Source organism: Silene latifolia, chromosome X, assembly GCF_048544455.1.
Source record: "Silene latifolia isolate original U9 population chromosome X, ASM4854445v1, whole genome shotgun sequence".
In the NCBI taxonomy this organism is placed as follows: Eukaryota; Viridiplantae; Streptophyta; class Magnoliopsida; order Caryophyllales; family Caryophyllaceae; genus Silene; species Silene latifolia.
The window spans coordinates 263,485,348-263,513,347 of NC_133537.1; the positions used below are offsets into that span (position 1 = coordinate 263,485,348).

Here is a 28,000-nt window from a genome sequence, read left to right on the forward strand (position 1 = left end):
ATATTGATGATAAATTTATGGGTTATGTAACTTTAAGTAATTTTATTTAATGAAAAAAACATTAATGATAAGTAAAGGTGAATGCCCGGCCGGCTAAGATCAATACTAAGATATATATATATATATATATATATATATATATATATATATATATATAGAAATAGGATCCTGTACGAACCTATTGTTCGGTGCGAACTTACGAACTAAACATAAGCCCTTCAGATCAAATAATGAATGGCCAAGATTAGACGCTCGTTTGTCTCTTTCAAACCCCAACCCAATTCTCACTCTCACCCGACACACTCACAGTCACTCTCACAAACCTTTCCAATCTCTCCCGTCGCTCACATCCACCTCCTCTTCCGACCGTTGTCCTCCGACCACTGTCATGCGACGGCCACGATCAGATGCCGACGGCGTGTTCTTTCTCATACTCTTTCGCACAAAACCACAACTTTGATCGACTTTTTGCTCAAACTGACAAACTCATCGTACCAGTCCTGCAATTTCGATCAAATTTCATGTAAGTTTCTTTAATTTCGTAATGATTCTCATATTTTTCATTAATTATTTCCATAGTTTTAAAATTTCCCCCAAATTTGACTTTGTTTGAAGAAGTCTAACCCTAATTATTCTCCTAGTTTTCATTCATTACTCGTTTTTTTTCAGTTTTCCTATTTTGTTGTTAATTTTTATTAATTTAGATATATTTATGCGTTAATTTTGATGGTGGTGACGACCTGCCGGAGTTGGTATGGGAGATGGATATATAAAGAAGCACCCCAGATACACATTTTGTTACTTGTAGATACACATATCGACTTGTGTAGATACACATTGTGTTACTTGTAGATGCACATATTGCGTTCTGCTGCGTATGAAACTTTGAATGAGACAGTTAGGTGTGCCAAAATGCCCGACACTGCTCAAATTATTGAACAACTACTTAATGTTATGCTGAGTAAACTGTCACTGTCCTTTGAGCTTCCAATTGAAAAAGAAAAGCAAGCAGATTTGCAAGCCCTTATATGTGGTATGTAATTCAGCGATGATCCAATCCCGGTCCTGATAACCAAAAGGATGAATTCGACATAGCCCAACCATGAATAACCCAAAAAGGTATATCTTGTAGACTAGTGGGAATTGGTTGTTTTTTGTCCAGAATTGACTGTTATGTCTTTTCTTTTTCTGAGGGAATTGGCTATAGAAGTTGACTCATAGATGAAAACATTTTGCCAAGCAAGCTTATCTTTGGTTTCATGTGAACATGTGATAGCTCTGAGTATTGAGTTAATGGACTGGACCATTATTTATACGAGCTCAGTTGCTATATACACATATTTGGCACCCTAGATACAGACCTTTTGCTTGCTAGATACACATGATATTTTAGCAAACATTTAATCATCGTTTTAAATTTGCATAAATGAAGAAGTTGAGGACAAGTAATGATGATGCGAGTAGTGAACTAGTGAAGGGAGCGTGATGCCTGGTGGATCGTTGAGGAGGGTGGCGTGGAGGCCTTGTCCGGGAGGGGAAGGACATCGAAGAGGTATAGGTGGGGTACTGGTCTCGTGGGGATGATTGGTCAGGTGGTGTCGCAGGGGTATTGTTCCAATTAAGTTTCTATATACACTCGTCATCACCTGTATGCACTTCATTACGTCCTAATTCTCGGTCACTTAATGTTCCTTTTGTTTGTTTTTTCGCTTTTTCGATGTTCTTAGGACTAGCTAGTAATAATTCTCTAGTTATAGGTCACTTGAAGTTATCAAAGTATGATTAGTGATATGATATAGTTGCCAACTGGATCATATTTTCTGTGAAATTTGTCCGAAGGATATTTATTGATCATATTAGAATGATCATTAATAAGGGAAATGAGGCTGTTGAGTTACCTTTACTATAAGCTTATTATTGAAAAATAGGTTGATGTTTCCGATTTGTACTTTGTGATGTCTGCTTGACAGACATTTACTTAACCCATTGTTATTTTGCTGCCTATTATCCGAGATATTTGAAGTTCGAACATACGTTTTGCTTTTACCAACCTTATGAACAAAATGGTACATGCTTGTGTACTCCCTCCATCCCAATCATTTGTTTGTCTTACATTAAAATAACCTCTCAAAGAATAAAAAAAGGCAAACAAATGATTGGGAAAGCTGAAGCTATATAATTTAACAAAACCAAGCAGAGCCATAAGCGGGTAACAGAAATTTGCTCATAAGCTTCTCGATACAAAATATAAGTTCAACAGGGTGCTTCTTGTCACTGCTTTTCTGAATTTCTTGTATAAATATACCTGGTAATCTTTTACAGCCTTGACGCTCTTCAGTAGACAAAATTGTAAGTCGTCCCACCATTTTCAAGCCGTGAAAAACGTCGTAAACCAGTTAAGGTAAAATGTTTATTGATATCTGGGGATCCTTATTGTGCATAGGCCTAGAGGAAGTTAGTCTCGGTGAAGAAACATGGGTATAATTTTATATATCCTTTTCTTCTCACTGACTTTTGAATTCACGCTTCTTAGATCTAAGTTATTGGTTTTTCATCCTATTCTTCTCACTGACTTTTGAATTCACGCTTCTTAGATCTAAGTTAATGGTTTTTCATCCTATTCTTATCACTGACTTTTGAATTCATGCTTCTTAGATCTAAGTTATTGGTGTTCTGGTAGAGGTTCAGTAAAGATTGCTCTTTCTTAGATCTAAGTTATTAAGGTCTTATTTTATTTGCTCTTTCTTAATGATTGTAGTTGAGAAACAAGTCTTAGCTCAGTGTCTCCTTCAAGCAGTCTGCGTATCATCTCTTCTTCTGTTTGTGTAGTTGTGTATAATGGTAAAAGTTTAAACCATAATGTATTCCTCAAAAAGAATTGCGATTATCTTATGGAATTATAATGGTAAAAGTTTAAACCATAATGTATTCCTCAAAAAGAATTCCTCAAAAACCATAATCAATAATTTTGTTTTCCTTTCCCTTCTTATAGCAAGCGATAAATAAGATGCTTGGAATGCGTATGTTGTCGCTGTGGTATGACTGAAGTGCGATATTACAGATTTGGGAATGTGGAATCTTTTCAGATCTTCTGGTATGTGTTCTTCCTTGCAGAACTCACCATAGGTGACATCTTATTTATGTAATGATTCTTACCATTTTTCGTGAACGTCTTTTCTCCCTTCTGAAATCTGAGGAGTTATATGTCACACCTCAGAAACTTATTCGAGATGTTTCTTACATCCAAGACTAACCTATTCACCCTGTAATTCTTTTTGAGGAATACATTATGGTTTTGGTTGGTCTCGCATGGTTCACTGCATAATATATGTAGATGTTACTACGCTCTGTACGCAAGCAATTGGCAGATTTTCCTGTTGCTATTAAGAAATATAAGAGTATCGTCGCAGATCCGGCTCCACCTCATCGTCAACCTATATCATGCCGTAATAATTGCGATTATCTTATGGAATTATATTTCTGTTTTAGCAAATCGAAGATTAACCAGTTTGTTGATTAATTTATGTTTTTGTTGTTGGTATGGCTGTGGTTGTCATTGGACCGTCGTCGATGTGGTCATATGGGTAAGTGGTGATGGACCATTGTGGTCGTAGGGAAGTTGTGGGAGCGGTTGAGCTGTAGCAGAGGGTTATCGTCGGTATCGAGTGACGTTTTGGCAGTTGGCCTGGGGTTGTGTGTAGTGGGTCTGGGGTCTTCGGTGGGACAATTGGTTGTGCTGGTGCACAAAAGAATGTAGGACCATCTGGTGTGACCATTGTTATTGTTCGCAACGATCTTATCGGCAATGCGCAGGGTAATACTCCGATTATGCTTGATTATAAGATCCACACCGAGAACAAATCGCTTTACAATACACCTCCGTGCCACGGTATCTACATGTGCGGTCTGGTTTTCCAGGATTTGCTGCAGCAGGGTGGACTGGCACAGGTTGAAAAGAATAGCATTGCCAAAGCTCAATTACTGTATGATGCTATTGATAACAGTAAGGATTTTTTCGCTGCCATGTCGAAAATTCGGTCAGGTCGCTCATGAATGTGCCTTTTACTCTTGCCAACTCAGACCTGGAACCGGAGTTTATCAAGCTGGCTGCTAAGGAGAAGATGGTGGCTCTTAAAGGGCATAGGTCTGTCGGCGAAATGAGGGCTTTTATCTACAATGTTATACCTTTTGCTGGTGTTTAGAAGTTGATTGCGTTTATGAAGGATTTCCAGTCTCGTCATGGTTAATTATATCCATAATCCGACTATCCCCTCTTCCTGTTGTTTTTTTGTTTGTATCTGTTGTGATTTTGTGTTATGGATTGTTAGTTTTTGTTACTTTCTAAGGAGTATTGTAGAAGAGCCTGAATGGTTGGTTGAGTAATTTTATTCTTGTACGCGCCTTTTTATCTTAGCAACATGTATTCGGAATTGATGTAAGGTCTTGCTGCTTGCAATGGCTTGTTTTGGTAATGGCAACTAGTATCCTAGACGAGTGCTCCGTATTTGTTTTGTTTAATGCACATTTTGTTACTTTCAAATGGTTGTCTTTTTTCGGTGCAGCGGTAATGGCGGTGTTAATTGCTAGTTTTTATTAACGACGACCAATATCCTATTGTGTTTTGTCTTCGGCACTGTTTATTACTTCCAAATGCTCGTCTTTCTTCAGTGCAGCAGGAATGGCAGTTTCAATGGCTAGTTTTTCATTTGCACTAGAACACTGAGAGTCTGATACACAATGTAGCACTCATGCTTCTTGGATTGTGCTTAATTATATAGGAAGCCCAACTCCCTCCTCGTCTTACACTCTAAAAAAGATTACTACCTCCGATTATTTGGAATTGCCTTATGTTTTAAAATTTGTGAGGAGCATTTTAATCAAATGTAAAATTTCTAAGAATCGAAGATAACATATAAGAAATCAATCACTCTTAGATACAAACCATTATCATTCTAGATACACTCGTTTAAATTAATAGATACATGCCTTTAGTTAGCTAGATACACTATCATGCTAGATACACTCGTTTAAATTAATATATACATGCCTTTAGCTAGCTAGATACACTTCTTTAAGTTGCTAGATACACACTTCAAGCTAGCTAGATACACTCTTTTCAATTGCTGGATACATTTCTATAACTAGGTAGAAACACTTCTTTAAGTTGCTACATACATACCTCTAGCTATCTAGATATCTAGATACACTCCTTTAAATTGCTAGATACATACCTCTATTTAAGATACCCGTCTCCCTCGTTTGATCACATTCCCCCCGAAAAGGGATCACCCTATCTTTTTAGGCTTTAGTTTTTGGTCATCCTATCATCCAATAATACGGGAAAGGGTTTAGGGTTGGATTAATCCAACCCTATCCTAAATTTAGGATACTCGACTCTCTTTTTGATCTCATTAAGTTGCTAGATACAAATCATTATTATGTAATCCAACCCTATCCTAAATTTAGGATACTCGATTCTCTTTTTGATCTCATTAAGTTGCTAGATACAAATCATTATTATGCTAGATACACTCGTTTAATTTGCTAGCTACATACCTTTAGCTAGCTAGATACATTTCTTAAAGTTGCTAGATACATACGTCTAGCTAGCAAGATACATTTCTTAAAGTTGCTAGATACATACCTCTAGTTAGTTAGATACACTTTTTTAAGTTGCTAGATACATACCTCTAGCTAGCTAGAAACACTGTTTTAAGTTGCTAGATACATATCTTAGTCAAGTTGCTAAATACATATCTAGCACGCTAGAATCCTAGATACATTCCTTTTTCTTCCTAGATGCACATGATTTTAGCAAACCGTTAATCACTTGTTTAATGCTTTCGAGGCGTTGTTATAAAGTGTCAGGCATCCCAATTCATCAACTTCGCTGTCCACTTTCTCCTGCAAGGCTAAAGTTTGTGGCAAGCAGCCTATTGGCCCCATGTTGTAAATCCAAAATTTTCTCCAATAGTAGTGGACTAATGGGATTGATAAGGAGTTGACTTGTACATACTTATACGTGATGCCATGTGAAATATCCTTCAAAAATATCATCACTTTCCATTACAACTCAATATCAACATCTTTGCTTTGCTCCACAGTCTACAACTTTTGTCAATATACGAATTGGGCTTAGATGAAATGAATCCAATGTTTTCAGAAGACGCAGTTCTTCGAAGAGGCATTAACCCATCATCACATATATTGAGCCTATCGCTAACGTTTTGTGAGAATTACGTGTTGCTGACTGCTAGTTCCTCGTGAAAGCGCTTTAGCCAGCCAGCACCTGAAAGCACACAACTCCAGTTCTTAAACTTCTTAAAAGCAGCTCTAGTTCTTATACTTATTAAAAGTAGATTTCAATCAAATGGGAACTTGCCCGACCTATGACCCCAAAATCTTTGGCTGTTGTTGCATCCATATAAAACGATCTTCTAATGACACTAGCGACTGCTTCCTCTGACTGTACCAAGTTAAGTGACTGAAATTAGCCTTTGAGACAACTTATAGCTGACACTCCGACTCACATTTCCTGAAAACTCGACGACATGAGGTATTATATATTAACCACTGCTCCAGTATATAATCTTTGACCATATTCTAGAGGCTAGACTTATAATATGTTCCTGTTACAAACTCAACTACTTGGGACCTAACAGAGAATCATTCAAAGAATAAACATAAGCTTAACATCCATTCATCCTATCAATTGATTGTACAGCAAGAATACTCGCACACAGCTGAAAACATGCTAATGTTTCAACATATTAATCCCAATTGAAGTATTAAACCCAATTGAAACCCTAAAAAACGAAAAATTTGTATTTTCAGTTTTATAAATCCTAGATTTCAATTAATTTGACGTTTCTTCATAAAATTAATCTCTTAAACGACTGTACAATCGCTATATATGTATAGATCTTAAATATAACCCAATTAAAGGTAAAAATTTCGATTAAACTAATTTATTAACAAAATAGCAATAATTGAAGCTAACCTTGTTTGATGAATTAATGATGAACTGAGATTTGTAAATGTAGAAGCTTCTTTGGTAGAGGATAATGGATAAGATTTGATTTTTTATGCATTCGTAAAAGCTCGTTTAGTAGAGTTCGAAGAAGAAATTAGCTAGAGGTTGGAGACAACGTTCTACTGGAAGAACATAACGCGCGTGAGTCTTTACGAGTGGTAGTTCGTACAGTTCGTACGGAACTTTAATTCGCACCTGACCCCGACCCTATATATATATATATATATATATATAGGCAAGATCCGGTGAGTTTGTCACTTTTCGTGAGTTACCTCCGCATTTATATATCATTGGATATAACAAGATCAAGGGCTGAGATTTGTCATCAAAAACATGCGTCATCTAACCTCCCATTTCACTTTGTATGTTTACTTTCTCTCTCTTCCATTTTTTTCTTCTTGCTTCCCCTATTTTCTTCCATTTTCAATTAATTCTTCAAATTCATCTCAAAGTTCAATCAATTTTTCACAAAAACTGAATAATTCAACTCAATAACAGAAAACTTGTTGATTATCTTTGATTATTTCGATTGAATCAAGAAATATTAATCAATTTTAGCCCAAAATATGGGAAAACCCTAACGTAAGACTACGAAACGAAGGTAAGCATAAATTTTTTCAATTTCGTGATTAATAATATTTGGAAACAACAAATTTAACAGAAGAATTGTTTATTACTGAAAATTTTGATTAGACTTTGTTTTTTTTTTTTTGTGATCTGAAACAGTTTAAGCAACGATAAACACATGTAATTGGTGGCGTTTAATGAAATAAACTGAAGTAATGTATAGAATAACTGGTGTCGTATAATACAATAACTGACGTAGTATAATTGAATAACTGGTGTTGTATAATAGAATAACGAACGTAATATATATGTTATTTTGCGAGTTATTTCAATTTCTACTCCGTTAGTATGCTTGTTTATCATACCGTTGACATTTGATTGATGATTTATTATCATAATGTTGAAAATTTGTTGGTAACCTAGATTAGCACACCAACATTTTGTTAAAATGTCTAGTTGAATTTAGAAACTCAATTATTGTAATGAAAAAACGTGGTTATTTAATAGTTACTTAAATGCAGAAACGCGGTTATTGTAATGTACAAACTCAGTTATTGTAATGTACAAACTCAGTTATTGTGGTGTAGAAACACTAATATTTGTAGTTATTGTAATGTAGAAACTCAGTTATTCTAATGAATAAATTGTGTTATTGTATTGAGACGAAACTCAAATATATTCAAATTTCTTGTTCAATCGTTAGTTGTTGTAACATTACATCTCGATTATTGTATTACTTAAACCCAGTTATTCTATTATTAAAACTTAGATATTGTATCTCGTAGTTACTTCTTGGATGTTATGGTAAGTAATATTCTGCTTTTTGGGGATTTGCAGGTTGAGTCACGATATACAGGAATAATTGACGTTCAATGGAAAAATTGATGTATATACGTGGTCATTTTTTGTTAGCTTTCATCTTGTTTAATTGATTAACTTTGTTATTGTAATGTAGAGAAACTCAATTATTGTAATGTAGAAACTCTGATATTTGTAGTTATTCCAATTTAGAAACTCAATTATTGTAATGTAGAAACTCAGTTATTGCAATGTAAAACTTTGGTATTTGTAATTATTGTAATGCAGAAACTTGGTTATTGTAATGAGTAAATCGTGTTATTGTATTGAGATGAAACTCAAATATAATCAAATTTCTATCTTGTGTTTGTTTTCATGTTGTTTAATTTAGTAACTAGTTATTTTCATTCAATCAATAATTGAGATTGGTTAATGCAATAGCAAAATCAGAAAAATGAAATAATAATATATAACAAGGTTAAAAAAACCACTTACTTTCATTATATAACTTTCCAACCCATTACATTTAAACATCTCCAACAAATTATATCTAAGCATCATTATCATTACATCTAAGCGTTTCAATAATACATCTAACAGTGGTAACATCACAAATACTACATATATTTATCTCCGATACTACGTCTAAAGATATTTCTTCCAACGAAAATCGCGTCTTGTCGTTGTTTTCACCATTTTTCCGCGAGTATTTCTTCCCGGCGAGAACCATATTTTGCCTATTGATGAGGGCTGAATCCGCAGAAAACAAAGCTCACTGAAAGATGTAAAAGCAAAAAAAAAGGAGGTAAGTTATAAATAATTATGCAACTCTAAGCAAATTATATAAGACCACAACAATAACTCCAAATTGAAATAACTGAGTTAAAACAATACAATAATTGATATGTAATATTACTATAACCAACTTAAACAAATTATATTAGAAGGAATCATCTTACAACAACTCTAATTTGAAATAAGTAAGTTAAAACAATATAATAACTAAGTTTGAATAATAGAATAACTCGGTTAAAGCAATACAATAACTATTATTAACATAATATATTCTAACATATATAGCAAACAAGAATCAACTAGAAAATACAATAACTGAATTAGAATAACACAATAACTCGGTTAAAATAATACAATAACTGTTATTTACAGAGTAACACAATAAACAAGAAATAACTACAAAATACAATAACTGAATTTGAATAATACAATAACTCGGTTAAAGCAATACAATAACTAACACCAGCAGACAAAGTTCGTGGTGGTAACACATCTAAATCAAAAACCCTAAAAATTATCAAAGATACAAAATAACACAATTGAATAAGAAAAAAAACTTATCAAACAGCTTACAAACAACATGAATATGCACGAGATCGTTTAGAATTCTCATACCAAACTCAAAACCCTATAAATTATTGGGGAAAAAAATGAGAAAACAAGCAATTTAACAACAAAACATAAGTGCAGACGAACATTCAACGAATCAACGAAAATAAAAAGGATATTAGATAAGAACGATATGAAAACGCACCAATCAGATCTAGAAAACAAAATTAGTACCTTACCTATAGTGAAATTGAAGAGAAATACGAAGATGAAGCAAAATAGACAACGAAACTCCTTAATTGATGACAAATTTGAATGAGATGATGATGATTAAGCCTGCAACTTGAACGAATTTGATGAAAATTCAATTTGACAAATTTGAACGAGGATGTCGTTGTTCAATTTTTTTGTTCTGTCTTTTTAGGGAGAGAAGGAGAGGAGAGAGAGAGAGAGAGAGAGAGTGATTTTTCTAATAATGAGGGAGGTTGAGAGAAAAGTGAGTATATATAGGTTAAGTAAGATTTAATCTCAACCATCCATCTTAAATTAGATCAATAGTCCAGATTCAGAGGGGTAACTCACCAAAAAAACCAAACTCATATGATCATATATATATATAAATGAGATCTAATGAGTCCACCCAAATTCCTTGAGTCTATAAGTCCTCTTTAGGACCCTTGAAAAATGAGGGGATTAAGGCTAAAAGTAGGGGAAAAATGCTAATTAAACATTTTCCCTCTCTACCTTCATTATTCAAACACTAATTTTACTATATATTATTTATTTTCCACTCACTTCTCTCTCATCTCACACAATTATCATTCCTCTCATCTATCTAAAAACCAAAAAAAAATAAAAAAACCAAAAAATCACTCCTCTCTTCCTCACTCACCCACCACCACCACCCAACCCCGACCTCCCTCCCGTGCTTCCTCCTCCCTGTCTGCCGTGAGCCACAACCACTGCGCACCACCACCTTCCTTCTTCCTCCTTTTCCGTCACCCAGATCCGCCCACACCAAGCTACCTACACCATGACGAAAACCCGACCACCACCTAGAACCCACAGCACCACAACAACAACAATCACCACCATTACCACCATAAAACGCCACCACCTCACCACCACCGAGAAACCGCCACTTCCACGCACCACCATACACCTCCTTTCTTCCAGATCTGACCACCACAACAACCACCGCCTCGCCTCCAACCACCAACAACACACAAACCCGAGTGCCGCCAACTACACACAACCACCGCCAACAACGTTGTATTTTTGTTTTGTTTTTTTTCCTATCTCGTTGTTTTTTTTCATATTTGTGTTTTTTTTTTACTTCAATGGAGGGAGGTCGAGTAGATCTATAATGTTTTTATTTTTGTTTTGTTTTTTATTGTTTGTTTTTTTCCTGATCTCGTTTTTTTTCATATTTGTGTGTTTTTTTAATTCAAATCTGTTTTTTTTTTTAATAAAAAAGGATGGTTGTGGTTCTTAAATTTGTTATTGATGGTGGGTGAGTTATTTCTTTTTTTAATAAAATTTGTTATAGATCTAGGATTATTTCTTTCTTTTTTTCATTTAAAAATTTGTTATAGATCTAGGTTTTTGTTTTTTTTAAACTTAGATCTAATATTTTTTTTTTTGTGTTTTCGGATCGTGTTCTATATTTATTTTCAGATTTACACTCGTATTCTATATATTTTTTTTTTCAGATTTACACTCGTGTTTTTCAGATTTACACTTACACTCGTATTTCTGTAAATTTACACTCATAATTTTTTAAATTTACACTCGTATTTCTTTACAGTTACACTCGTATTTTTCAGATTTACACTCACACTCGTATTTTATTAAATTTACACTCATATTTCTTTAAATTTACACTCATATTTCTTTACAGTTACACTCGTATATTCTTTACAGTTACACTCATCAAATATCTCGTTTTTTTTTTCTTTCCAGATCTACTATAGATCTTTTTGTGGGTATGAGTTGGCGTTGGAGGATGACGGTGGTGATGTTTGTTGGTAGTCGGACTAAAGTTTTACTCGTAAAGGACCAAAGTTACACTCGTAAAGACCAAAGTTACACTTCTAATGCATTAAATTTACACTATTAAACCTTCAAATTGACACTCGTAGACCTCCAAATTTACACTTAAAATACTACATTTACACTCGTAATGCATCAAATTTACACTCGTGACATTTAAGACTATATAAATTCAAATTTTTATATAGAAAGATTGCCTAAAAAATCAAATTTACACTCTTAAAGTATTACATTTACACTCGTAAATCATCAAAGTTACACTCGTAAAGTATTAAATTATATAAATTTAAAATTTCCGTCATAAAAAAATCAAAATTACACTCATAAAATATTACATTTACACTCGTAAAACATGTAGTAAAATGTTAAAATTATATAAATTCAAATTTTCCGTCACAAAAAAATCAAAATTACACTCTTAAAATATTACATTTACACACGTAAAACATCAAAGTTACACTCGTAAAATGTTAAAATTATATAAATTCAAATTTTCCATCATAAAAAATAAAAATTATACTAAAAAAACTTCAAAGTTACACTCGTAAAATGTTAGAGTTACACTTGTAAAATTTTTTGCATACAAAACCGCCTTAAAAAATCAAAGTTACACTCATAAAACTCATACAACATTACATTTACACTCATGAAATCTGAAACTCAAAACTGATTAATTAGGGGCTAGAGAGAGAAAGAAAATTTAATTAGTATAGAAATTTGATTAGTGATAATTTTTTTTTTCAATCTCAATCATCAATTTCAATCCAACCATCCACATTTTTTTTCCTTTTCTTTTTAATAGTCCTTAATCAATTTCCCCTCCATCCATCTCAACCATCCATCTAGTTCATCCAATGGCCCTTAGAGGGACTTAGGGACTCAATGGAAGAGGTGGACTCATTAGAACTCCTCTCTCTCTCTCTCTCTCTCTCTCTCTCTATATATATATATATATATATATATATATATATATATATATATATATATATATATATATATATAATCGGGATCCCGTACGAACCAAATTATGGTGCTAACTGTACGAACTAATAATACCCTTACTCTGTAACTTTGTTAAAACACAACCGTCACTCATAATCCCTCATTAGACTCCCGATAATAGCAAGGACGACTGCTCTCTCATCACCGACCACCACTCCCCGACGGCGACATCAACGACGACCGCTCCCGACGGCGACGGCGATGACTTGATCTCCCATTGCCTTCCAACGGTGACGTTTCTGTCCTTTCGTAACCTTAATTTCTACATTTTATGTTGTTTATGTTTCAGCTGATTTCTATTTTTAATTTTTGATCTTTATTAAGCTGCAAATGTTGATTATTGAAGCTCAAACGTATATAATTAATGTTTTTATTGCTTGTTTGAAGTTATTACATACCTATGATTATCTGTTGTGTTATGTTGTCGTGAGTTCCGAGAGGATGCGATTCATTGACTGGTGGTCGTACTGGTGTGAGTTCTGGTGACTAGTATGCTCAGTTGCGCTATGTTTATTGGTGTATTTTAACTCTAGGTACACATCTCTTACATACAGGATACGCATGCTACTTCTATAGGATCCACAAACTGTTTCATGTATGCACTAGCAGTAGCCTGTGTATGTCGCACCATTTATATTAATGTTCGTGAGTTTGTGTTGGGTCAAAATTCGAAAGTATCTCACGTTTTAGGCTAAGTCCACAATTAGGATGCCATCTTAGGTCTTGTTATTATAGATACACATTTGTCACTTACGGGATACACATGCTACTTTTACTGGATACACAAATTGCTTCATGTATCCGGTAGCATTAGCCTGTGTATCTCCCAATATTAGCATGTGTTGCTGTGTTCATAGCTGTACTTTAACTCTAGATATACATCTCTTGCCTACAGCATACACATGCTACTTCTATAGGATACACAAACCGATTCATTTATCCGCTAGCAATAGCCTGGGCATGTGTAACACCCCGTATTTTTACCAATCTTTTAAAAATTCTTCTTATTTTACGTTATATTTCGTTGCGATTTTAAAACTACTAGACCCCCTTTCGCAGGGTGGAAAAGTTGTCACATTTTTATTATTCTAAAATCACTTGACTTTAATCCTTTCTCGCTAAGAATCTCATTTTTATTCTAATTGATTTTTAACATTTTCATTTCAACTTAAGACGGACGTAATTCTCTTGTTATTTATTGTCGCGTTCTTATATACGTTTTGAAGAAATGAATGAGAGGTACAACTTAGCAGAAGGAGCCAGAATCAAATTTCGACATTCAGGTGGACAAGGTTTATCCGATAACCCAAGAATCACGTGAGAGACTCTATATATCTAACCCGGCGTTAGTACGACTATTGTGCGTCGACCCTTTTCAAAAAAAATGATCTTTCGTATTAAAATGTAGTTCCAAAGATATTAAAACGTAATTTCTGAATATTATTTTACGCCACTTTCAAAATACGTTGTTAAAGTAGTCTATTTATAATACGTTAATAAAAAGTCTTTTATTAACCCGAGTCCAATTTATGAACTACATACTTAAAACTTGTTAAGTTATTAAGTTTATAGTTTGTCTCAAACTATTTAAATCCATCGCTTTATAATGACTTTGGACTTGTTTGACATCGTGACACTCCGTCATTTTCAAATATTAAAAATGATACATTTCGCCGATACTAGTATGTTATTATCGCGCGATTATTATCGACTTGTGACCTGACTTAGTTATTTAACTACTCGAGTCCTATTTGTACAATTACTCTATTTTTATTTTAAAGATTATTTTGATTATATTTAATTATTTTGTGTCTCAAATATATAATAATCATATTTATGAAACTCTGAAAACTAATCTTATAAAATTTTATTTATAATAAAACCTTGTACTGAGACGATTTCTAAACCCGTAAAAACGACCAAATTGGGCCGACTGGACTCATTGCATGGCCACTATTTTCGTTTCCCACATGTGGCCACCACTCCCCCTTTAATGACACCTCATTTTATTCTCTCTTTAATTTACAAACAAAATAATAAACAAAAACAATAAAATCCTCACTAATCCTCTTTCCATGTTCACTTTACCGTAAAGCCAAAATAATGAAACAAAATCCTCCACTGCCTACCTAACACTCCTAGAAACAAAAGAAAATAAGAGTCCCCATTCTATTCATCTCAATTAAACGAGATGTTATTCAACACCAAGATTAGACTTTCCGATTTTCATTCTTCTATTCATCCTTTGATTAATTAAAGGTACTAGTACTATTCTCCTTAAAAGATTCAATCTTTGCGATTTCTATTTTGGTATAAAATAGACATGCATGTTAATTTTTGAATAAGATCTTACCTTAAAAACGAATTATACTTCATAAACCATTTAAAAAAAGATTTATTTGAGTTATTATTTATTTAATTAGTGTAATTGTGAAATGTTGTTGTTAGTGTCTTACTGTCGTGACACGGCTGCCGAGAAGGAGAATAGATGGACCGTGACATAACCGATTTTCTAGAATCGTCTCAAGACCGCAAAGTCCCTTCCAAGGGTGGGTAAATTAACAATCTTGTGTCATTATACATTTATACTACTGTGCATGTGAATCAATGTGGGTGAGTGTCGTTTGCATTTGTATAGTTATACAAAATATAAAAGTTTTACTACATAGTTTAATAATTAAAATTTTAAGGGGTTTTCTATAAGGTAACCCTCATTTTTTTCGATTTCTATAAGGTAACCTTCTATTTAATTAGACCCACACTAATAACCCGGTATCTCTTAAAAAGTAATCAGCGTGACACTAAGAATTAATTCCGTCAACTTTGACGTTAATTATTGATATTTTACGCTGACATGGCAATTGGTGGTGAATCACTAATGACTAAGCAATTCTTTGGAAATAAAATAAAAATAAAACCCAAAACCCCCTAACTATGATCATTCACATAATCACATTCTCCCTGTTTTATTCACATAAACCCTTTGACCTTTGCTCTGCCAACCCAAATTAGGGTTTCTGAACCCAAAATTCATTGTTTAATCAACCTAAATTTCATTGATCATCTTATCAAGAACTTGCATTTTTCATCCTTCATTTGTGGTTTTCCAGGTATTCATCTTTCTCCTTTTATTTTTGTTTGTCTTGCATAAGACGGACATTATTTATCCATCTTAAGCTTAAAACGGGTCAAATACTACCCTATGATGATAACTAAGACAAATTTTTTGGCATTTTTTAGGCAACAAGTGGGGTAATTTGTTATACATTTGACGCGTCTTAAATTTAAGATGGATAATATCCGTCTTAAATGAGAATTTGTGTATTTCCTCATTCACTCTCTGTAATTTTGGTAGTAGTAGGAGTTGTTAAGTTGAAAAATTCGTCAAGACAACCAAGATTGAAGCCACCTCAATTCAGTAGATAGATGCAGTATGGACTTTACTTTTTGAATTGCCATTGGGTTTAAATGCCTCTATGGTTGGGTTTTGTGTGCTCTACCGATTAGTTGCACTACTTGTTGTCATGTTTGTTTGTTGTCTTATACATTAGTTAAGGCTAAACTCCATGCTATAGAATTCATCATCACTTTTTAGCAAGGATAACTAGTAACTACCACGTGTATGCTATAGCAACGTTTTGAGCCTACATCTACTTTCAGCTTACAACTAAGCCTGCATATTAGTACAAACTACACAATTTGTATATTTTGAGCCTATTTAGAAAAAAAAATTGATGTAAAAGAAGTACGGGAAAACAATGGAAGGAATTTAAAAGGAGGAAGGAGAAAAAAGTGGAGAGAAACTAACTAAAGTCCAGGTCCCCAAGTTAACAGCCACATCACAAAGTTAACAACCAAATTTGACGGATTGGAAAAATTAGGTTATGCTCATTCAATTATATATAGTATAGGGTTACCATTGGAAGTTTAATTAAATAGAGGGTTACCTTACAGAAATCGAAAAAACTGAAGGTTACCTTATAGAAAAACCCAAATTTTAATAATGAGAAGGAAAAATTTTGGCCATTATAAATGTTGGCCGGATGGCCTTTTGTCATTTGGAGTATGGTTGCAAACTTTTAACCTAATTCAATAAGTTATTATTATTATATTATTGGAAAGTTTTTCTTTTAAGAATTGGAAAGTTTGGCCGAGACACTTTAGTACCAAACAAGAAAATTTGGATACAATTTTTGGTCTAAATTATTAATATTATATTTAGGTTTCAAATCTTATTTTTAATGTGATCGACCTATAGTAATTTCGTAAGACCTGGTTACACATGTTATATTCTTATCTAATTGATTTGTTTTAGGCGTTGTTTGGTAAACGGCATATTGGCCCATTTTTAGCATATTCAAGGGTTTTAGCATGTTTGACCAATCAATATGCTAATTTTAGTGTTTGGTAAACTATTGAAACAGTATATTTGGGGTCAATATGCTGTTTTACAATATGCTGCTTACCCCGGCATATTGGTTAGCCTATTGTAAAATAGGAAATTTTTCTCCATTTTACAAAGAAAAATAACAATCTACTAATCGTAATCTGTCAATTACCAAACACTCAAATTAATTCTGCTAATTATAATATGCTAGTCAAACCTTCTAACAAAATCTGCTATTTATAATCTGCTTTTGCAATCTGCTTATGCTGGAATTAATCCGGTGTTTACCAAACAGGGCCTTAATGATTTCTGCATAGTCGTGAGTTTATGTAATTTAGTTTTTGGTTTTATTTATTTGATTGGTTCAAAAGGAAATGTAATTTATTTATTGTTTGCGAGACTTGACCAACGATACCCAAAAAAATGTAATGATATAAAGACCTAGTTTATTTTCTACGATTAAGGTAGAATTTTAGAACCTTGGCAATCGTTTAGGCCTGACTCACGATATCGTTAGCCCTATTTCAAATTTTAAGTAGTAACGACTTAGAAGTAATTTTATTTTATGAGTCACCTTTTGATCACAATTATTCTCACATAAATTTAAAAAGGATTTGAGTACCAATTACTTTTACCTTAGGTAAATGGATTTGACTAAAAGAGTTCCTTTTGAAATTTCTCAATCAAGGTATATTATTCAAATTGCGAATTAGAGTCAAATTTTTAAAAGCTTAAATATAATATTTACTCAAACTCAAGTTCTCAATTAAAACCGAGTCCTCTTAGCCTACCGTATTGTGAGCCAAATATAGAATTACTAAATCGGAATTTTGACAAAGTTCTTGTAAAACTCTTTCGGACAAATCCTCTCAACTTGATATTTTCAATTAATAAATTTAATAGTATAGAGTGAACTTAAGTGAATAAGGAAATGATTCTTTAATCTCCTTATTATAATCTAGTACCAAATTGAAATTTTAAAACAAGTCACTTTCTACTTTCGGTCAAATTTTCTTTACTTGGATTATTTAGTTAATAAAATCAATTATATAAAGTGGATTAGTAAAAACTGAATTAGGAAGCGATTTTACAATCAATTAACTACCAAGGGTCTAAGACCGTCCCTTAGTTGAATTGATTAAACTTGGTTTGATAATATGGTATTTCGCTTGTATTATTAACCTAGTTCGATAGCGAAGTCCCGGCTTATAAATAGGGACAAATCCAATAAGGCGACCAATGATTGAATTTGTGCTATTTGGTTTCGATAAAACTTTTATCAAGGAAACAAATTCGATTTGAAATTGGAGTTAACACATAATGTTTTAAAAATGAATTTCGAAATATTTCATATTTTCTTAGGCATTTTTAGGGCTGAATTCGAAAGCTCATTGAGCGGGAAAGCATGTTGTTACTATTGTGTACGTAATGACATGGAAGAATAGCAATTAGCTTAACCGTATAAAACCGTTCGTACGTACGAAGGGTCTTTGGTGGACCTATCCTTAAGACTCGAGAGTAGGCGGGAGTGTGGCCATGCTTTAGGTGGGGGACCTGATCAGTCTCGTACGTGTTAGGTGGATCGCATCCGGGTTTCCGAAGGTCTTGGTGATAGGTGGTAGACCTCGGAGATAACTAGCCGGGTGGTGAGTAGTCCGTGGTGTGGGTCTGTCAACCCCACGCACCGGCATTCGACCCTGGAGATGAGTGGACAAATTTTGTTTTAAACGTGCTTATGTCACCACGGTAAACAGGGATAATAAATGTAAGCCCCCTGGTATCACCAGTGTGATTGGCGATATATGATTATCATACAGGTTTCAACTATTGGTCATATAGTGGGGACGTGTACGGTAATTGGCCGGTATATCGTGATAAAATGTTACTAAAAACAATACGGCATTGGAAAATTTATTTGCTTTCTCAAAAATTATGTGTTAAAATTATGGACGTATGATTCTGTTATGATTGTTTACGTTATGTTTTATAGTTGTTTAAAGAAGTTAATCTACCCACCTGACGTTTGTTGTCTTGTTTATAAAATTTTTACAAAATTTTTTAAAAAAAAACGTTAGGTTTATCAGATTTGTTTATCAGATTTGTTGAGACCGAACATTTCCGAGACAGATGAAGCTGAAGATGGAATTTAGATATATTTTTATTAGAAAGTGTTGTAAATTGTTAGAAACAATTGTAATATTTAATATTCTTTATATTTGGGTTAGTAGAGAATAGTAATGACTCGGATATGTAATGTATCTTCCGCTGTTTCCTATTTTCGACTTATTAAATAAAGTCCTGAAAATCCGGGTTGTTACAACGTCTCACCATTATATTAATGTTTAGCGAGTTTTGTTGGGTCAGAATTCAGAAGATTCTAATTGGCTAAGGCTAGAATTAGGATTTCATCTTAGGTCTTGTTACTATAGATACACATTTTGTCACTTACGGAATACACATGTTACTTTTACCGGATACACAAATTGATTTATGTAACTGCTATCAATAGTCTGTGCATTTCTCAATATTCTTTGATAAGTCTGATGTGGAGGAGTTGTGTCGAAACATAATTTAGCAGAATTTGATTTTCTTTGATAAGTAAAATTATAATTTCATCTTAGTTATTTTCAGTTTCATTGTTTGTAACTAATAATCTTTTTTTACTAACTTGCTAAAAATGTAGGTCCAGATAATCAAGTCTTATTAAGTCTACATAATCATCTATGGAAAATTGGTGCAATGGGTGTGTTGTTAATATTCTAGCAGAAGATAAAGAACGATTTATTGGAAATTATGTCACTGAAAAGCAAACGGGAATGGGTTTTTCATTTGATCCGTTAAAGGAAGTTAACCTCAATGGCACAAGCTATGAAGCACAATATGATGTTTTTAATAATCAAGATTTAATGAATGAGATCTTCACACGACTTGATTTGTACGAAGATAAGGCAAATATGGCAATGGTTTGTAGAAATTGGTGTCAACTATTTCTCATACATCCAAATGCACCTCGTGTTGACGTGGCATTCTTGGAGTCTTTTGTACTAAATGATTTGAATGGGATACGGATTGCTCGTAGGGGTCCTAACATACTTTATCAAAGCTGCAAATGTTTTTTTTAACGAACAATATGACAGTGAAGCTCATCCTCTATTTTCACCAAGCAAAAAATGAATGTCCTAATCCGCATCTTAACATTCCTAATGATATTGCAATTGGCCAAGTGTTGGTGTTGCTTAGTGAGACACGAAGTACAGCAATTTCCATTGCTGCAGATTTGCTAATAACTCGTGAAAATCTCTCTTTTTTTTATTTCCCTTTCCCGCTCGACATATACCCCAAGCTAGTTTATGTGTACTTAGGGTGTTACATGTGTAAGGTTTTTAAAGTTTTCCTTTTGTTAGCAGTTTAGTAGTTATTGTGTATAATTATGTAGTTGTTATAAACTTTTGTATAATTATGTACTTCTTTTGTATAATTATGTAGTTAGTTGTTTAACATTTTGCATACCCTCTATTGTAATATAATTTTTTACTTTGTATCCAATATTAGCATGAATCTTCTACTTTAATCACGGTCCCTCAGAGGGTTCACCCTAAAGTGTTTCACGTTGTAATTTTAGGATTTTTGTCCCCTCGTTTGATCATTTTCCGCTCGATAGATACATAGCTCTTGTTGCCTAGATAGATGCATCTGTGTTTAGTAACTAGATATATATGTCTATTACGTGGATACATCTTTTACAGTAGTTAGATACTTACGTCTAGCACGCTAGCTACACTATTTAAAGTTTGATACGTGTGTCTGTCAAATGTTATTGGCTCACTTCCTTAGAAGATTTGTGCTTGCTATTTGTGCTTCTTATTCCATTTTTCTACTTTACAATGTAAAATTCTTGTCATTCGTCAGTAATGTATTTGTGAATGGTATATTTAGCTTTATAGATACACTTGTTTTTAACCACACATTTTAATCATATTTTTAGATTACCACACATGGATAAGTTGACGCTATATAATGGTGGTGCAAGTACAAGCAAACAAAATCAGAATGCTATTACTAAGAGAAGTCCATCCAAGAAAGCCGTTAAAAGGAATATAAAAGATGACGATGACTTGAGGCAGTGTTATTTGAGGACACGTATGTCACCTAAAATGTTGTTATTGACATTTATCAACAGTAATTTGAGTGCAAAACAAGTAACTGATATAAAGGACATGGGCTTTGGTGGTGTTCTTAATCTCCGGACAGATATGGTTCCAGGTGCTCTTGCTCATTGGCTAGTTACCAGATTCAGCATATCGTCATGCTCCTATATGAAAGGGCAACTTAAAATAACGGATGAAGATGTTCATTTATCACTTGGTATTCCTATGGGTGCAAATGATGTCACGATAGCTTCCCCAACAGATAGGAGTGTTGATTTTGTTGAGTTAAAGAGTAGATGGTTGACACAATTCAATACAAAAGATCCCACAAAGGTTGATGTTAAGGACATACTACAACTGATTATCAGCCAAAGAGACGGCGGGGAAGAGTTTAAAATAAACTTTATTGTATTCATTGTCTCAGCATTTCTAATGGGCGTAAAAGGGACTTGTGCCACCTTACGAGTGTTGAAGTGTCTAGAAGATATTTCAGCTGTTTCATCATTAAACTGGTGCAAATTTACTAGACAACAGTTATTGAAGCTGTTAAAAATTGGAGAAGGTATGAAAATGATAATTTTGCTGGGCGTATCATGGTGTTCGTGTTTATCTATCTTGATAGAGTATCCTTCAGTTATTTTTCAGTCCCTCGAGTATTTCCAACAATAGCATCATGGACGAAAGAAAGGATAAAATCTAGACTTAAGGATGAGATGAAGGATGGGTTTGGTACTGGAGGTGTTCTATGTCGCATTTTCAAGGCTACGGTTCAGCATGTAACTTTTAGTATCCCAACACAATTGGATATGCCTAAGGCTTTTATTCGAGAACAAGAGGCTACTGAAGACCTGAAGGCTAGAGAGGACCCAAAGGCTACTGAGGACCCGAAGGCTACTGAGATAGTGGAGGAGGACAGTAAACGTAGCAGTATGTTTACTTTCAAGAAATTGGCAGAAGATGCAAACAATCTTGCTCTTGCATATTCTAGCTTCTCAAAGTCTCTGGGAGAAGCTAGTGAGAAGCTAGAACGAATTATCCTGACAGTAAGATTGTACAACAGATGGCTCAAATAACGTCTGCTTTAAGTGATTTCCTCTATTCATCACAACCTACAACAGAGGGATTGAATATTCCTGAAAAGAAAGTTGATGAGTCTGTCAGAGTGGAAGAGAAGGGAGCTGAAAAAGTGAACAAGAGATGAGCTGACAAAGTGAGAGATAATGGAGCTGTTTGTAATGAAGGTGATAGTGAGGAGCAGGATCCACTTACTAAGTTTGATAAACTCAAATTTGCAAATGAGGATGAGTTGTTGGCAGCTTTTGTTAAATTAGAAATTGCTATGGGAAAACGGCCAGCAAAGGAGACAAGTAATGTTATCAACAAATCAACTTGTGTAACGGCTTCAGTTCCTGTTTTCATCAACACCAAGGCTAAGTCAGCTTCTCCTATTGTTTTGGACTCCGAGTCGCAAGAGTTTGAGCCACTGAATTTTGAGAAAAAACAAAAATCCTCTACATTTGTTCGTCGGTCTCCACGGTTTATACACCCCTCCCCTCCAAAGTTTACACCTCCATCCCTCCCATCGGATAATGATTTTACCCCACCTTCATTTAGATTACTTAGTTCAGAATCACAATCACAAGAAGATGAGTTAAAAAAGTTCTGTGAAAAGGCCGTAGATCTTGGAGACGGAGTTGAAGTTGTGGAACCACTTGTTGTTGAACCCATTTCCTCATTGCCACCAAAAGAACCAGTACCCATTACAAGAGCAATGCTTAAGAAGAAGAGAGTTGAATAACAATTTTTCAGATCTCCTTTCCTTCAGAGAAGTATTATAGTTGCTGGGAATTTGAATAAAGTTGAAAAAGATATATTGGAATATGTATTTTCAGAATCATCTGATAAAATGTATGATTTTACTGACATTGTGTATGAATTTATGTTACACACTTTGTTTATAAAGCATGATTGTGATAACTAACTTTTATCAATACATGTTTATTCAGTGAGATCCTATTCCAATGTGATCACCATAAACTTAGTCGGGCAGATTTGAAGACGTTAGTGACAGGTGACATAGTGCCTAAATCTGTCATACATGCTTGGTGTTTCATTTTGAACCAAAATGAAACACGTAGAGTAGCTAGTTCACCGTATAGGTTGTATCTCCCGCAAATCGATGATGAAGTAAGTTGTATAACAATCTGATGATATTCTTGGAATTACTCATGTTTATCTCTTTTGCGGTCATACTCCCGACATTTCTTATAATTTTTTTTATCACCAGGATCCATGTATTGCTACTCATACTGCCGGCATCGATCACAATTTTGCAGGAGCAAATCTCGTAAGTAAATATTAGGGTTTAGTTTATGTTATGTTTTTGCATTATTTTTTATTAGTCAATGTGCCAGTTTACTATTATTTCTAAACCGCAAGTTTTCTGACTTTTTACAAACATGAAATTGCAGATATTTGTTCCAATAATCTCTGAGACGCCATTTGTGTTTTGTTTTAACTTCATAGCAATGAAGTTAGAAATCCTGGATGTGATGAAGCCAAAATCTGTCACTTATGCAACAATGATTCAGTCTACGGTATGACCTGTAAAGTCCTTTCTGAATGTGATATTATTTTGGTTTGCTGAACAAATTTGTCAAATGCAGGTACAATTTGTTATGAATTACTTGGTCCGAAATAAGATTCCATCTATACAAGACGTCAAGAATCTGGTGACGGAGGAGTATATTCCGAAATCAAATATGGGTGATGGAGTTAATTCCGGGATTTATCTCATGCGTTTGTTGGAGAAGTACAGAGGCACTAGAAAAGGTTTTCCTTTGGGTCTAAATGATGTAAGTTGTGATTAATATAGTATAAAATTGGACTTTTGGGTTTTATTTAGTTGCATGCACTGCTTTAAGTTTGCTAGATTCATACATCTAGCTACCTAGATACAATTCAATCAATTGTTAGTCTCTATCTAGCTATATAATGCTTAAGATATATTCTAATTAATTTGTTTCTAGATACATGTAATGCTTAACATATATTCCAATTTGTTTTGTAGCACAACCAAGTTAAGCTTTTTGCCGCAAGAGTTTGCTCTCAGATTTGTTGTTTCGACGGTAATCAACTGAAGGATAAAGTCTTATCAGAAGCCGGATCTTTGTATTTTGATATGAGGTATCCCTCTATTCCTTCACTAAATATAATCATAAACTTTTTAATGAAGTTGTAAAGTTGGTGATAAATTTAATTTTTGATTTGTCACTGATTTTTATAGATTTGAAGTAGTTGACCAAGAGTTCCAAAATAGAAGGCAGTCACAACATCAATGTCAACGTTAACTTACAGACACAGAACTTCTTGCTGTTGTAATGAAAAGGGGTAAAGACGTCGAGTAAGTTGTCAAACCGATAACATATTTGCACAATTAATTTTTGTTAATGCACTTTTATGTTCTAATTATATTCATATATAGTTTAAACGAGATTCTTGTGAATACTGAGTGGATGGGTGTGTGTCGAAAAGGAATGCAAAGTTTGCAAAATCGGCACTGGGTAATGGATTTGGTAAGTTTCCTAGACCTTTTATTATTATTATTATTATTTATACTGATCTTTTTGTGACATTTAGAACATGATCATTTATATGTAGGTGCTTGATATGTATGGTGTGATGTACACATATGATAGAACTGATATTCTATACTTGCCAACAACAGTGCAGGTAGGTAATTAAGATATACATGTTGATTCAGATTCAAAAATGCAGTTTTCAGATGTATTAGTACTCAATATCTAAACTATTTTATAATTTCAGTTTGCTAAGCCCACATTAAGTCCTCAGAAAGGAAACATTGTCTGGTGCCCTCATCTTAAGATGCACTACAAGCCTGAAAATGGAGCAACTATTGAAAAGGTAAATTTGTTGGGAATCTAGTGGGTCTCATCTCCCTCTTTTCCTCTGCGAAAAAATTATGTAATTGAATATATCGATATATATATGACTCTAGGCTAAAAGTTGTTTTGGAGTCGGGTGGAATGTCATGGTATGACCTTTGCTGCTATGACATTGGTTAGCTTGTTTCTCGGATAATTCATTTTGATTTTTTTATCTTGGTAGGTGTTTTTCACAATTGGCAAAAATGGTAATTATTGGTTAGCTTGTGTGTCGGACCTCAAGAAGCAGGAAAATTATATCTTGGACTCATGCAAGTCAAAGTAAAAAAAAGCAGATGATATTGAGGAGTATAATTCTTATGTGGAGGATATCGTATGGACTCTACTTTTTTTTGTTATATTTTTGCATTTTTACTATCAGTTAGGATGAAACTATTTTATTACTATTTTTGATGATTGGTTGTCATTCAAAGGTGTTCCATGTTGCAAATCAGTTTGAGCACCACAATGGTTACAATCATCTTAGGGGCATCATCTTGTTTACTACTATTATTATCGATGTACCTCAGCAAGAAAACACGTAAGTTTTCTTAAAAATTCCTTATTTATTAAGCTGGGGTAAGGGGGGTTTCATATATTAGATTTCCATTGTTGTCTCTTTAACAGAATGCAGTTTTTTCACTCTAATAATCTCATACTATATGTGTAGTTATGATTGCGGACTATTTGTTATGAAGTTTCTGGAGGGTGAAATACACGATAAAAAATTATGGGAGGACAAAAACCATTTCAAAGTGAGTAATAGACTTGATAAGTAAATTTTTATATTTTACGGATTTTCACTTTACGCGTGTCATTTTAATTTGCAGAATATCATTGCTTATCGTCAACAAATTATGTTGAAACTACTCAAGTGGGAGAAAAATACGGCGAAGGTAAATTTTGAATATGTGGAACTGATAGATACACATATATAGGTGGATGGATAGACAGCTCTAGGTGCGATAGAACACATTATTAGGTTACACAAACTTAAATTGCTGGATACACTTCTTTCAGTGTGTAGATACACACCTCCTGCTGTGTTGGTACACATCCCTGGTTGTGTGGGTACACACCTGCTGATGCGTGGGTACACATTCCTGGTTGTGTAAATACACATCTATGGCTTTCTGGGTACACACTGGTTGCTGTGTGGATACACTTCTCCGGCTGTGCGGATACACACCTGCTGTTTTGTAGATACACATCTCCGGCTGTGCGGATACACCCCAGCTGCTGTGTGGATACATTCCTACTGCTGTGTGGATACACACCTGCAGCTGTGTACATACGCATCTCTGGCTGTCTGGATACACATCTCTAAATGTGCGGATACACCCCCGTTGCTGGGGTGGATACATTCCTACTGCTATGTGGATCCACACCTGTAACTGTGTACATACACATCTCTGGCTGTCTGGATACACATCGGCTGGTGTGTGAATACACAGCCCCGGCTTTGTGGATACACATCTGCCGGAGATGATAATTTTATTTTCTGAGGAATTAAACTAACTTAACGTTACTTTTTTCATGTTTTTTGGCCAGGTGAGTTCCTAGATTATTTTAGCAGATGAGAGTGTGTTTTGTGGATATTTGTGGGTACTGAAGTGTAATTGAAATTAATAGTGTGGTGTTCAAACATTCCTGGAACATTTTTGACACAATGGTTTTTGTTCATCAAATGTAATTTTATTTCGATCCTTTTTCGATGTATGGCTACTGTTAATACTACTCAGCAAGTAGTTATTATGACAGAAATGAAAATAACAAAATTCCTATTAACACATATCGCAGGTTGGTATAACCGATAAAGTAAATTCAATTTTTAATTCATCAAAATTCCTCTGAACAATTTGTGGTCGTCTCTAATTTGATTTTTGATTCTAAATTATAGTGTTGTCAAATAATCTTAATTGATGTGGGGAATCACACCTGGGCTAACTATAGCTAGCATGACTTAGTGGTGATTTGGTGAGCACAATGAGCGAGGCAGTAATGGCACATATGACGATTATGGAAAGAAGAAATACCACATGCAACATTCAACATACGAGAAAAACCACACCATATCACTATTCCCATTGTATCATCAAAGTTTGCTATCAAGCTCAAGTTTGAGCTAAGACCTAAATTGCTAAAATAATACAAGTAGAAAACTGCCAGTCAGTGGCATGATGCCATGACCATATCATCAAATTTGCTATCGGCATGGTCAAGACCTAAATTGCTAATATAATACAAAGACAAAACCACTCCATCACGGCTCCAGGGGTCCATCCTAAATAAGCACAAACCACGCTAAGAAATTGTGGCCCAAGATGCGAGAAAGTTTTTACATACGTTAATCAAACATGACAATCCTTCCACAATTTAAAGTCAAATACTACATACTTCTTAGAAGTCTTTACATACTAGAAAGTTCTTAGAATACTTAATACGGCTTACACTTTTCCTAACTGAAATCAAACTGAAATCACTTTTGAGTGACTCGACTTGGGCAATTTCTACTATCATGATGAGTCATTTCACCGCAAGCACGACATTTTCTCAAAGGCTTGGCATTTTCTTGTACTGCCTTTTCCTTGTTTGAAGTAATCCGTCTTCCTGATCCCTTATTCTTACACTTTTCTGGTGGTAGAACACTAGCTTTAGTCGATATTTTTGACCCAATAAGCATCTCAATTTCAGCTTTCTTATTTTTTGACTTCCCACGCTTAAC

The 28,000-nt window shown here is 34.2% G+C and overlaps 2 long non-coding RNA genes across 2 annotated transcripts; one reads left to right on the plus strand and one right to left on the minus strand.

The window, feature by feature from the left end:
* The first annotated feature begins 292 nt into the window (after positions 1-292).
* On the plus strand, positions 293-4,254 carry LOC141623954 (uncharacterized). Its single transcript, XR_012533745.1, has 2 exons — positions 293-523; positions 2,993-4,254. It is a non-coding gene; the product is annotated as an uncharacterized LOC141623954 (long non-coding RNA).
* A 1,321-nt stretch (positions 4,255-5,575) lies between these two features.
* LOC141621789 (uncharacterized) lies at positions 5,576-7,154 on the minus strand. The gene is made up of 2 exons (XR_012532673.1): positions 7,001-7,154; positions 5,576-6,289 (listed from the first exon to the last, which is right to left on the minus strand). It is a non-coding gene; the product is annotated as an uncharacterized LOC141621789 (long non-coding RNA).
* Positions 7,155-28,000: the final 20,846 nt, after the last annotated feature.